The sequence below is a fragment of the Odocoileus virginianus genome, chromosome 22, assembly GCF_023699985.2.
Source record: "Odocoileus virginianus isolate 20LAN1187 ecotype Illinois chromosome 22, Ovbor_1.2, whole genome shotgun sequence".
NCBI lineage: Eukaryota > Metazoa > Chordata > Mammalia > Artiodactyla > Cervidae > Odocoileus > Odocoileus virginianus.
In genome coordinates, this window is record NC_069695.1 from 11,881,171 (window position 1) to 11,893,308 (window position 12,138).

General features: G+C 51.7%; 1 protein-coding gene across 3 annotated transcripts in view; it reads left to right on the forward strand.

The window, feature by feature from the left end:
- Positions 1–6,579: 6,579 nt before the first annotated feature.
- Positions 6,580–12,138, forward strand: part of ZBTB7C (zinc finger and BTB domain containing 7C) — a 379,298-nt gene continuing 373,739 nt past the window's right edge. For 2 of the 3 annotated variants that reach the window (XM_070452590.1, XM_070452593.1), the window contains exon 1: positions 6,580–6,944. The gene's annotated coding sequence lies outside the window, so the exon portion shown is untranslated. The remainder of the gene's footprint in view (positions 6,945–12,138) is intronic. The other variant, XM_070452594.1, reaches the window with a different exon arrangement.

Sequence of the window (12,138 nt, forward strand, 5' to 3'; positions counted from 1 at the left end):
GCTGGGTAAGAGGTCCTCATCAACAAAGTACAGAAATAACTTTTGAGAGTAGTTGGAATCCAATGTTCACAGACTGCAGGGTGAATGATGCAATGTCATGAGTCAGTGTTGTAGTGGAACTGCCGAGGCAAGAAGAGCTGTGGCCTTCAATACAAATAGTTCTGAGGAGCCCGGTGTCCTGAGTAACTATGTGTTGATACATTTTCTCAAAGTGGGAGATAGGAAATTAACTGAGAACAGTGCATTTGGCAATAGTGAACAGGAAAGAAAATAAAAAAGTGGTTTTGGGATGTGAACAGGAAGAGGTAATAGTTGGACATTATGAAGAACTTTTATATGCACCGATGAGACAATAAACATATACCTCTTCTTTATCCATTATAATAAGTCTCCATCATCAAATCACTATACTTCATGTGGGCCATGAATTTTGTAATTCATTTTTAAAATAAAATTGTTTATGTAGACAGGCTACGGACTGGAAAAGGTCAGTTTTCATCTCAATCCCAAAGAAGGGCAAAGCCAAAGAAGGTTCAAATTACTGCACAGTTGTGCTCATTTCAGATGCCAGCAAGGTAATGCTCAAAATCCTTCAAGCTAGGCTTCAACAGTACATGAACCAAGAACTCCCAGATGTACAAGCTGGATTTTAAAAAGGCAGAAGAACCAGAGGTCAAATTGCCAATATTTGTTGGATCAGAGAAAAAGCAAGGGAATTCCAGAAAAACATCTACTGCTCTGTTGACGACGCTTAAAGCCTTTGACTGTGTGGATCACAGCAAACCGTGGAAAATTCTTAAAGAGGTGGGAATACCAGACCACCTTACCTGCCTCCTGAGAAACTGATATGCAGGTCAAGAAGCAACAGTTAGAACTGGACATGAAACAATGGACTGGTTCAGAATTGGGAAAGGATGATGACAAGGCTGTGTATTGTCACCCTGCTTATGGAGAGTACACCATGTGAAATGCCAGGTTGGATGAAGCACAAGCTGGAATCAAGATTGCCAGGAGAAATATCAACAACCTAGGTTACTTCCATGCAATATCTAGATTTCTTCCATGTCCTAACTATTGTAAGTAGTGCTGCAATGAACATTGGGGTACATGTGTCTTTTTCAATTATGTTTCCTCAGGGTATATGCCCAGTAGTGGGATTTCTGGGTCATATAGTAGTTCTATTTCTAGTTTTTAAAGGAATCTCCATATTCTCCATAGTGGCTGTGTTAGCTTACATTCCCGCCAACAGTGCAAGAGGGTTCCGTTTTCTCCACATCTTCTCTGATAGTAATTCTTAATGTTATTTTTGTTACTTTTCTGAAAATCTGAAATGATCTAAAAATAAAAAATTAAAAAGAGAGAGAGTGTGTATGTGAATCTAAAGAGACTGAATCAAATGCCACCCTCTCCAGGAAGTTCCTCTCAAACAAAATTGCATTTTGTCCCACCTATCTTGTGGTAAAATAGACTATTGGTGGTGGTTTAGTTTCTAAGTTGTGTCTCAATGCTTGTGACCTGATGGACTAGCCTGCCAGGCTTCTCTGTCCATGGGATTCTCCAGACAAGAATACTGGAGTGGGTTGCCATTTCCTTCTCCAGGGGATCTTCCCAACCCAGGAATCGAACCCAGGTCTCCTGCACTGCAGGCAGATTCTTTACCACTTGTTTTCTTGCAATTCTCTCTAGCCGATTTCCTGACAGGCTCTTTCCTCTTTCTTCTCTAGAGGCAGCACCACAGAATAAGTTGCCGATTGGATTCCTGGACTTACAAACCTGGGTTCCAGAGTTGCCTCTGTTACTTCCCAGCTTCAGAACCTTGCTCATTACCATTGCTATTGATTTCAGACTTCTCATCTATGGTGGGTGTGTGTGCTCAGTCGTGTCTGACTCTCTGTGACCCTTTGGACTATAGCCCACCAGGCTCCTCTCTCCATGGGATTTTCCAGGCAAGAATACTGGAGTGAGTTGCCATTTCCTCCTCCAGACAATCTTCCCAACCGAGGGATAGAACCCACGTCTCCTGTGTCTCCTGCATTGCAGGCAGATTCTTTACCACTGATCCACTGGGGAAGCCTCTCATCTATAAATGGTCATAACAGAATGCATCACACACAGTTGTCCCGAGGAACACATAACAATGCAAGGAGCACTATAAATGTTAATTCCTGCCTTTTCTTTTCTCTTGAATCAGCCTCTTAACCACCCTTGGGACACAGATAAATCAGTTCAGTTCAGTTCAGTTGCTCAGTCGTGTCCGACTCTTTGTGACCCTATGGACTGCAGCACACCAGGCCTCCCTGTTCATCACCAACTCCTGGAGTTTACCCAAACTCATGTCCATTGCGTTGGTGATGCCATCCAACCATCTCATCCTCTGTCATGTCCTTCTCCTCCTGCCTTCAATCTTTCCCAGCATCAGGGTCTTTTCAAATGAATCAGCTCTTCGCATGAGGTGGCCAAAGTATTGGAGTTTCAGCTTCAATATCAGTCCTTCCAATGAACACCCAGGACTGATCTCCTTTAGGATGGACTGGTTGGATCTCCTTGCAGTCCAAGGGACTCTCAAGAGTCTTCTCCAACACCACAGTTCAAAAGCATCAATTCTCTGCTCAGCTTTCTTTATAGTTCAACTCTCACATCCATACATGACTACTGGAAAAACCATAGCCTTGACTAGACGGATCTTTGTTGACAAAGTAATGTCTCTGCTTTTTAATATGCTATCTAGGTTCATGACTTTCCTTCCAAGGAGTAAGCATCTTTTAATTTCATGGCAGCAGTCACCATCTGCAGTGATTTTGGAGCCCAACAAAATAAAGTCTGCCACTGTTTCCCCATCTATTTGCCATGAAGGGATGGGACCAGATGCCATGGTCTTAGTTTTCTGAATGTTGAGCTTTAAGCCAACTCTTTCACTCTCCTCTTTCACTTTGATCAAGATTCTCCTTAGTTCTTCTTTACTTTATGCCATAAGGGTGGTGTCATCTGCATATCTGAGGTTATTGATATTTCTCCTGGCAATCTTGATTCCAGCTTGTGCTTCATCCAGCCCAGCATTTCTCGTGATGTACTCTGCATATAAGTTAAATAAGCAGGGTGACAATATACAGCCTTGGTGTACTCCTTTCCTGGCTTGGAACCAGTCTGTTGTTCCATGTCCAGTTCTAACTGTTGCTTCCTGACCTGCATACAGATTTCTCAAGAGGCAGGTCAGATGGTCTGGTATTCCCATCTGTTTCAGAATTTTCCAGTTTATTGTGATCCACAGTCAAAGGCTTTGGCATAGTCAATAAAGCAGAAATAGATGTTTTTCTGGAACTCTCTTGCTTTTTCGATGATCCAGCAGATGTTGGCAATTTGATCTCTGGTTCCTCTGCCTTTTCTAAGTCCAACTTGAACATCTGGAAGTTCATGGTTCACATACTGTTGAAGCCTGGCTTGGAGAATTTTGAGCATTACTTTACTAGCCTATGAGATGATTGCAATTGTGTGGTAGTTTGAGCATTCTTTGGGATTGCCTTTCTTAGGGACTGGAATGAAAACTGACATTTTCCAGTCCTGTGGCCACTGCTGGGTTTTCCAAATTTGCTGGCATATTGAGTGCAGCACTTTCACAGCATCATCTTTTAGGATTTGAACACACAGATAGCACAGACAAATATATGAACCCAATTCTCAGATAATTTCTGAAAAAATTTATTCCAGTAATAATATTGACAGTTTACAATGTATTCCTCTGTGCTTGATCCACAGTAGTTCCTTAAGGAATGTCATCCACGAGGTAACACTTGCCCACACCTTTTCTCACCCGGTCATTCTAACGTCCCTAAGGTGAAGAAGAGTTCCCACTCGTATCTCTGCTCTACGTATTTGGAAATGGATGCACTGAGGGATTGAATAAGTTGCTTTTCTATGTTACATGGCCGATAAAGAGAAGAGTCTGGCACGAGCCAGTGAATCCTATTATGTATGGCAAAATTGACAGTTGCACTTCTGTACAGACAAGTAAATCGCAAATGAGTCTCACAAAGTGTACTTGATTTCTGTCTGTGCACGTTACCCTGCTTACTCCACCATTCTGAAATGACTTTGTGTTCATTAATCTTTTAATGAGCACCTATCAAGTGTGAAGTGTACAGAGGATACCAAGGTGGGCAAGGAGCTTGAAGTCTTGTTGGAAAAAAGACAACTGAATGAAAACTGTGAACGCAGTGTAACAGCTGCTCCATTTAAAAATATTCCGTATTATCACTAATGCAGACCAGTCACATCCTGATTGCTCTTAAATTTATAAACTGTTTGCCTGTGGTGATTAGGTTCAGAAGCCCTGTAGCTCACTGTCCAGAACACGGACCCTTCTTCCATAGCTCATGACACGAAAAGCCATTCAGTGATCCCCATCTGAACATCTGCTCTGAGCCAGCTCTACCCAGAGAAGGGAGGAGAAACTTTCTGATTTAGAGGCACTTCTAATTTAGTACGCACATCCCTCTTTTTCTTAAACAAAACACCCCTTTCACTGCCATGCTTGCCCTCACCCCCTGGACTGCATTCCTATTGTCTGCAGGTGTCTCACAGGGCTCACATCTCCCAGGTTCATCCTAGATGCACCCGCATGCTTCTGGCTTTAGCTTGACCATATCAGCTGGGTCAATAGTCTTCCAAATGGCTGAAGACCCTTTAATGAAAGGAAGTGAGGCAGACAACCTAATTTAGCAGGGAGACAGACAACCTAATTTGGGAGGGCAAGGGCTCCCAGGGCTGCTTAAAGCGAGGATGTTATTTTGCTTTAGCTACTTGGAAGTCTGACATCTTGCATCTAAAATTCTCAGTTTCCACGACAGACTTCTTTTGATTTCTTCAAACTGCCTTTGAACAGTTTGGATAAGCTGGTTGTTCAAACTGTCAAACGAATGACATTTTCTTAGGAAAAGCCAGGCCTCTGGCCAGTGTAGGCTGTACACAGCTCTACATATCAGCTCTTCCTTTCATGTTTATGCCTAGCTTTCCGCTGTCACATCCCATTCCAGAGCCTTTCCCCTTTTTTTTCATTACACCAAAGTGGTACCATGCAATGTGCATTTATTACACGAATGAATGAAACGAGGGCAATTCCTCGTGAGCAACACTGGTAAGAAGCGCCAAGCAAAAGGTTCATTATTTTCGTGAATTCTGTGAAGGATGTCATCGAGTATCTTCAATAAATAGTCAGACGCTCCGCAGACAGCAGGAGTCCGATTGTCCGCTCATTCGTCAATGGATAGGATGAGAACAGGAGGGCGGGATATGCTTTCTCGTCTCTCCTGGGCGCCAAGCACGGCTCAGGAAAGCGCAGCTCCTGAAAGACTCTGAGGACCGATAACTTCGCCGCCCCTGAAGGAGGAGGTCCGGAGAGGATCGGCTGACCTCCGAGGGTACAGTTTCAGACATCCCGCTTGCCAAAGCGGGCAGGGGTTTCTATGTTAGCCGGGAGTGCGGAAGGCGGGGTGGTAAAAAGTCAGAGCGTCCGTGTACCCCAGCCTGCGAGTGGTCAGAAGGTCTGCTCGAGAGTCGCCACATCGTCGCTCCGGGACCAAGACCCCCTCCTCTGCCTTCGGATGGGCCCTTCGCGCTGTCCATCACCGCTCGCCGCCTCGCTGCCCTTCGCACCCAGACTCTCCGGCTGGTACCCTATTCGCGGAGGCGGGGCTTGGAGAGACGGGGGTGGAGACAAGTCCTCCCAGGCCCGCCCCTTGGCTGCAAAGCCGGCTGATTGGATGCTTCGGAAGGCCCGCCCCCCAGGCAGTCCAGGGGAGGGACCGGCAGCCGGAGGCCGGTCCCAGGCCAACGCGGTACCAGAGTGCGGGGTACACTGTCTGGCGAGCGGTGGTGGTGGGGGTGCTCCCCACGCCCGAGCGCCTTCTAGGGCGGGGAGGCCCGCAGGGATTTGGGAGCTCTGGAGGGCTGCGTGCCTGTGGTTTCTCGTTGTCGGAGAGGTGTCTTTCTGAGCTCGCTGGAATTCGGAGAGCATTAAGGAAACTTCAAGCACCCCACGCCTTGCTCCCTAAGACTTTCGGTTGGAAAAGCAGCTGCTGAGTTGTTTTATTTCCTCCCCCACCCCCACAATCGGACTCTGTAAAAATAGCCTTGCGCCGGGGCCACCGAGCCAAGCTCCGCCGCCCCGCTGTCCCGGGCCGGGTGTGGACCTAAAAATACCCGGCGGCCTGGAGCCTGTGCTCCGGGTGCGGGAGGGTCCGGCCGGGCCGCAGAGGGCGTCTGGAGACCGGAGAAACGGCGGGCGCCTGGCCCCTCGCCTCGGCCGGGGCTGTCCCTTTAAATCCTGGAGGAGGCAAAGAGAAAAAAAGGAAAGAAAGAGAAAAGACGAGGAGCCCCAAGCGGAGGGTGGCTCTGCCCGGCCCCCCACTCCGCCCCCCGCGCCGCGTCCTGACTGCCGCCCGCCGCCCCTGCGGGTCCTGAGCGCCCCGCCCGCCGCCACAGTTACTGTCAAAATAGAAATTAATTGGAGCCGAGGAGGAGGTTGGGACGCAGCAAGTGCATGTGTGGCAGGGCGGGGAGGGGGCGCAGGGGAGGGGGCGGGAGCCGGCGAGGGGCGACCGCAGACATCCGGGCCCTTTATCCCAGTGCGCACCCCGAGCCGGAGGCGCGGACAGCGCGGGCGCGGGGCGCGGGGCGCGGGGCGCGGGGCTGACAGCCGCGGAGGCGCGGGAGGCGGGGCGCCGGGAAGGCGGAGGCGCGGCGCGGGGAGGGAGGAGCTGCCGCGCGCCCGCCACCGCTGCTCGGCTCCACACCGCGGGCGCAGCCCGGCCACGAGACTCTGACAGCCGCGCGGCCCGCGCTGCTTCGGCGCGCAGGGACAGACGGACCGCAGCGGCGGCGAAGGAGGACGCGAGGACCGCGGCCCGGCGCCAAGTGCGGGAGACGCGCGGGTCGGGCGGCGCGCAGAGGTGAGTGGCTTCGCGTGCCGAGCTGGGGCATCGCCTGCGAGGGTCGCGATCTTCCCCGCACCTCGCTTGTGCCGAGGCGGGTCGGGGGGTCGCGGGGCTCCCAGAGGAGTGGCTCTACATCGCTGGCGCCGGGGAGTGATCTCCCGAGCTGTTGCTAGGAGGCCGGCTGTCCGCGCGCCCCGGGGCGCCGGCGGGGGCAGGGGCGCCCTCGGCGCGGCGGGTAGGAGGCGGGGGGCTGCGGTGGCTATTCAGGGGCTCCGTGCGGCAGCCATGCAACGGGAGGAGGCGGGAGGAGGGGGGAGGGAGGAGGGGAGAGCCAGCGGAGAGCGAGCCAGCGAGCGGGCGCCGCGCCTCCTGGCTGGCACCGCGGCCCGGAGCGAAGTGGCGCGCGGGGCTGGAAGGGAACTTCTGCGGGCGCATGCTGTCCTGGGCTCGGCGGCGCCTTCGGGCTCGGGCGGGGCGGGCCTGTCGACAGCCACAGGTGGTTTCTGCCAAAAGTTTTACCGCACTTCTGCCGGGAAGGCGCGGGAACGTTTTGGAGAGTGGCGGTTTCCTGAGACTCTGGCACTCGCATTGAGCTCTTATCTTGAAGATTAGGAAAGGGACTGGGAAACCTGGGACCCCGCATCTCGCGGTGCGCCTCCAGGACTTCGTAGAGACGCCTACTCGAGGTGGTGTCTTTGTAGGACCCTGAAGCCCATGCTGCTGTCCATTTGGGAAGTTGCGGGAAATGGGCGCACGCAACGGTTCCTCCGCGTCTGGGAAAAGTTAAGCGAGGGCCAGTCGGGTATCTGTTGCCCGCAGAGGTCAGCCCAAAGTCTCTTCCTAGAGACGCGCAAAGGAGCCCGGTACGCCTTCGCTCCTGGTCTGGCTCATCTCCTGCTCCTGTGAGAGCTAACCGTCTTCCGGCCGCTGTGTTGCTTTGTTATTAGGGCTGCTTCTCTGATTTCTTTAGGAAGAGGGCCAGGAGGAACCCGAGAAAAGCCGAGTGGCAACAACTCTCCTTTCCTTTGAATCCAGCCGCGATGGCTGGTACCCAAGCCGCGGTGTGGAGGGCCCGGGACCGAGGGGAAGCCGGAGTTGGTGGCGTGTACTGCCTGCCCAGGGAGCCTCGGGGGATTGGGGTTTCTGGGGCCTCTGGGACAGAAAGAGGGATGACGGTGGGAAGGGAAGACCCTCAGAAGAGGAAGCTGTGTCTTGGTCCGCACTGGGAGAGAGGCTCCTCAAGAAGGCCAGTGGTTTGGCCCTGTTCCTCATTGGCCAGGTTGCTGAATCCAGGGCAGCGAGGTTAGCACCACCCCGGGTAGGTCCGTTCCTGGCCTGAAAGAAATCATTATCCCCAAAGAGTCTGATACCCGGGTGTTGCAAGTCCGTACAGAACTGCATGAGAGCTGGAAACACTCAGTCCTTCATTCTGGCTGGTCCCGTTCCCACTCTCTGTTCCCCCCAGCCCCACCAAGTACCTGAGCAGAAAGCACGCCCTTTGCTGCAAAGGAAGTCGCAGGATTTTGGAGCTGAAAGAGGCCCTAGAAATATTCAGAGCGCTCATTTTTGCAGATGAGCAGACTCAGGCTCAGGGAAGGAGAGTGACCTGCTACAGTGTTAGAGGCCGGGGTAGGCTAGAAATGACATCAACCTCCCAGAGCAGGGTGGAGAGAGTTCCTTCCGCAAGGCCTTGTAGAGCCTGAGATCAGAAATGCCACCCCCACACCCCAAGCCCATCATGGGCTCATTATCTGGTGCTTTCTACCTCCATGTTTGCCAGCTAATTTCCTGCCCCCTGTCCTTGGATTAAAAAAAATCAGAGCTGTCACTGCAGATTTCCAGTCTGACACTATCCCAACTTTCCCTGCTCCCTCCTCACCCCAGATTCCTCCAACTCCTTTTGTAACATAATGTGGCTTGATTAGCCAAGATGAGTTTGCAGCTTGTCTCACTGCGAAGCACCCACTTTCCGTAGGATGCCAGAACTCTGTTTTCCTGGTAATTAGGTTTTACAGATATTTTTGAAAGGGAGCCCAATTCTGGATCAATTACACTTGGACACAAATGCTGTGCTGTTGTGGATACTAAATGAGAAAGATGAGCAATTATCTGGGGGTGTTGGAATAAATGTTGTTATGAGTATTTGACACAGCTATTAGACATCAATGAGTGGGTTTTCAGTAAATGTTTTTTACGCTGTATTTTATTGAGAAAACAAAGTGTCTTAATTAAAAAGAACTGCAAGTTGGCCACTTAAATTTTAGCCACTTGTTTCTTACCAGTGTGTATGGGCGGGAAGGATTTGAGTGGTGAACAGTTAAGAGGACTTTTTTCTCCCCAGACCTAAATATTCTAGGGCCATACTTACTCTTCAGACTGAAATGTCATGTACAGCCCAGCAGAACCATATTAAATCAAAAGAATTTTGGATGTGCTGTGTGTCAATCTGTATTTGTCAGAAATGACTTGCAAGAGAGAATATTTTGTAAGTTTTATGCTTTCAAGGGCATGAAATATCAAGAATTCAAGGCTAATGCAATGTCACTGAGCATAAGTCTTCTCTCGTGAACAGAAAAGAATCAGTGTCCCCAGAGTTGTGCTTGGCGCTCCTGTAGAGGAAACTAGGAGTGTTTTGACCGTGTCTTTTCACTTTCACTGCGTGCTAACCTCATAGGTGCCTCATTGTTCAGAGTTCAGCTTTTATTCATCTTACAGTGGGGACACTGAGGCAGAGAGAGGAGAATGTTATTCCTGTAACTCCATTCACTGCATTAACATACACTGAGTGTGCAGCTTGCGGTTTCTGGGCTGACCTGGGTGAAAAGAAAAACTGAAAAGTGAAAGCGTTAGTCACTCAGCCAGGTCCGACTCTTTGTGACCCCATGGACTGGACCGCCAGGCTCCTCTGTCCATGGAGTTCTCCAGACAAAAATACTGGGGTGGGTAGCCTTTCCCTTCTCCAGGGGATCTTCCTGACCCAGGGATTGAACCTGGATCTCCCACATTGCAGACAGGCTCTTTACTAACTGAGCCACCAGGGAAGCCTCTGGTGGTGAAAGACCAGGGTGAATGAGGCTCCCTGATCATATAGGGAGCCCCTCGCCTCTCTCCAGCCCTGCAATTCCCAAGGGGCGTAAGAGTGTGGCAGGGTTACAGTGATAATTCATAGGTGGCCACTTGCTCCCAAGGGGCCCTGAAGGTCTTGGTTCCCCACCCCCACTGTGGGTGGGCTGTTTCCCTCCCTCTTCCAGCAGGCTGTGGGAACTTGGGCGAGGAGGGACCAGCTGGCCGAGGCTGGGGCGGGGGTGTGGGATCTGTGCTGTGGACGGCTGAAGGAGTCCAGGCTATTTATAACCCTCCTCCCCTCCTGGGAGGAAAAGACTCAAGGGTCTGGAACCAGGCTCGGCACCGACTTCTCCCCTGGATATCTGTGCCCGCTGGGAGAAAACCTGCCGCCCACTGCCTGGCGGGTGTTGGGAATGACCCCTGACCTGTGTGGAGGGGCTCTGTAGGGCTTCGGGCAGCTTTCAGCTGTTCTGGGGGACCTGGGATACAAGCATTTCCTAGAGCTATGGTGTGGCTGCTTTTTCTCAGGCACTGACCCCCTATTTGCACAAAATAAGGCACATTCCAGAAAGTGCGCAGGGCGGAGCTTAAGAACCCACTCAGGTCCGGGGTAACTGGCTTCTGCAAATAAGGGCAACAATGAGTTTTATGCCGAGAAGATTCTGAAAGCAACAAATTAGACACGGCCCTCTCTGACCATTCGCTGTGGCATTTCTGTGCAATGCTGATTAAGGGGGTCTGAGTGTTTTTCCTCCTCCCCAACCCCTTCCCCAGACCGGTCCCCAGTGGTCCCCATCCCCTCCCTCTCTTCAAGCCAACCCCAAACACCTGTGTCTTCAAAGACATGGTACCTGCCACCCCACCAATTACAACTTCATTCCTGAGACTGGGCGTATCTTCTCCCTGGGTCAGTGGAGTGAAGAATGGGGCTGGGGGCGAGCAGAGGAAGCAGGCAGGACACTGAGCTCGTCTCTCTGTTCATTCATCTCTCTGTTCCTTGGAGTGAATGAGTCCACCCTTCAGAACCAAGTCAGGCGCCCACAGCAGGTTTTACCAGGCGGCCCACCTGGAGAGGTGGATGCTGGGCAGCTCCGGCCAACGGCGGTGCCCTGCGAGCCTGGGGCAGCTTTTGGGAGCCAGGCTTGTGTTGTTCAGCTTCACACCCTCAGAGCCCACCCCAAGGCCTGGGCACGGAAGTGTTTGCTGAACGCACGCCGAGGGCTGGGCATGGTGGACAGGCTTGCTCCTTTGCTGCCCTCCGCCGTGCTCCTTGGTGCTGTGAAGGGGGTGTCAGGAGGACCAGGATGGGGAAGCAGAGTGTGGCTGAGAAGAGAAGGGCTTCCATAGACATTTTGAGAGCCCCGAGTCAAGCTGATTGGCCCTCCGTGATGATGGGAACCCAGTCATCAATTCAACTGACGGCCATTCAATCCTTCTCTATGGGCACTCATGGCGCAGCCCAGCCTCACGGACCCTCATGGAGCCGCAGGGGGAGTCTCCTGTAGTGCGGCAGGGGGGCCACTCGTGTGCTCCCCTCCTGTGGGCCCTCCGCGGTCTGGCCCCTGCCCTCCTCTCTGACCATCCCCCCGCCTCCACCCCGTACTCCAGCCACCTAGCTCCTTTTTGCTCCTTCAACACACGGAGCTCATGCATTTCTCTTTGGCTGTTCTCCTTGTCTGCAAGGCCCTTCCTGTAGATCTGCCTACAGCTGGCTTTAACCTTGTCATTAGACCTCAGCTGAAAGAGCCCAGTAATGGATTCTTTATAGCACCCCAATCTGTCTGGGGCATAATTTTGGTTCTCCTTTGGTCTACTGTCTGCCTCCCCCACTGGAATATAAGCTTCATGAAGACAAGGAGCTTGTCTGATTTGCTCCCCAGGTATTCCCAATGGCAGAACAGTGCCTGGCAGTGGCTGAGAAAATAGTTGGAGAATAGGTGGTAAAATAGCATTAGTGCTAGAAGGTGTACAAAGATGAATCAGCCAGGGGCCCTGCGCTGGGAATCCCTTTAGCTTAGAGGCAGATGATGTGTGGCAGGAAGGGAAGGTGGCATTCTAGAGGTACAGCCCAGGAGGGCTGTGGTCAAGCTGCATTAATCCTGATTTGACAAGGATGGTTGGCTTAGGCGGAGGGGTCTTCTTT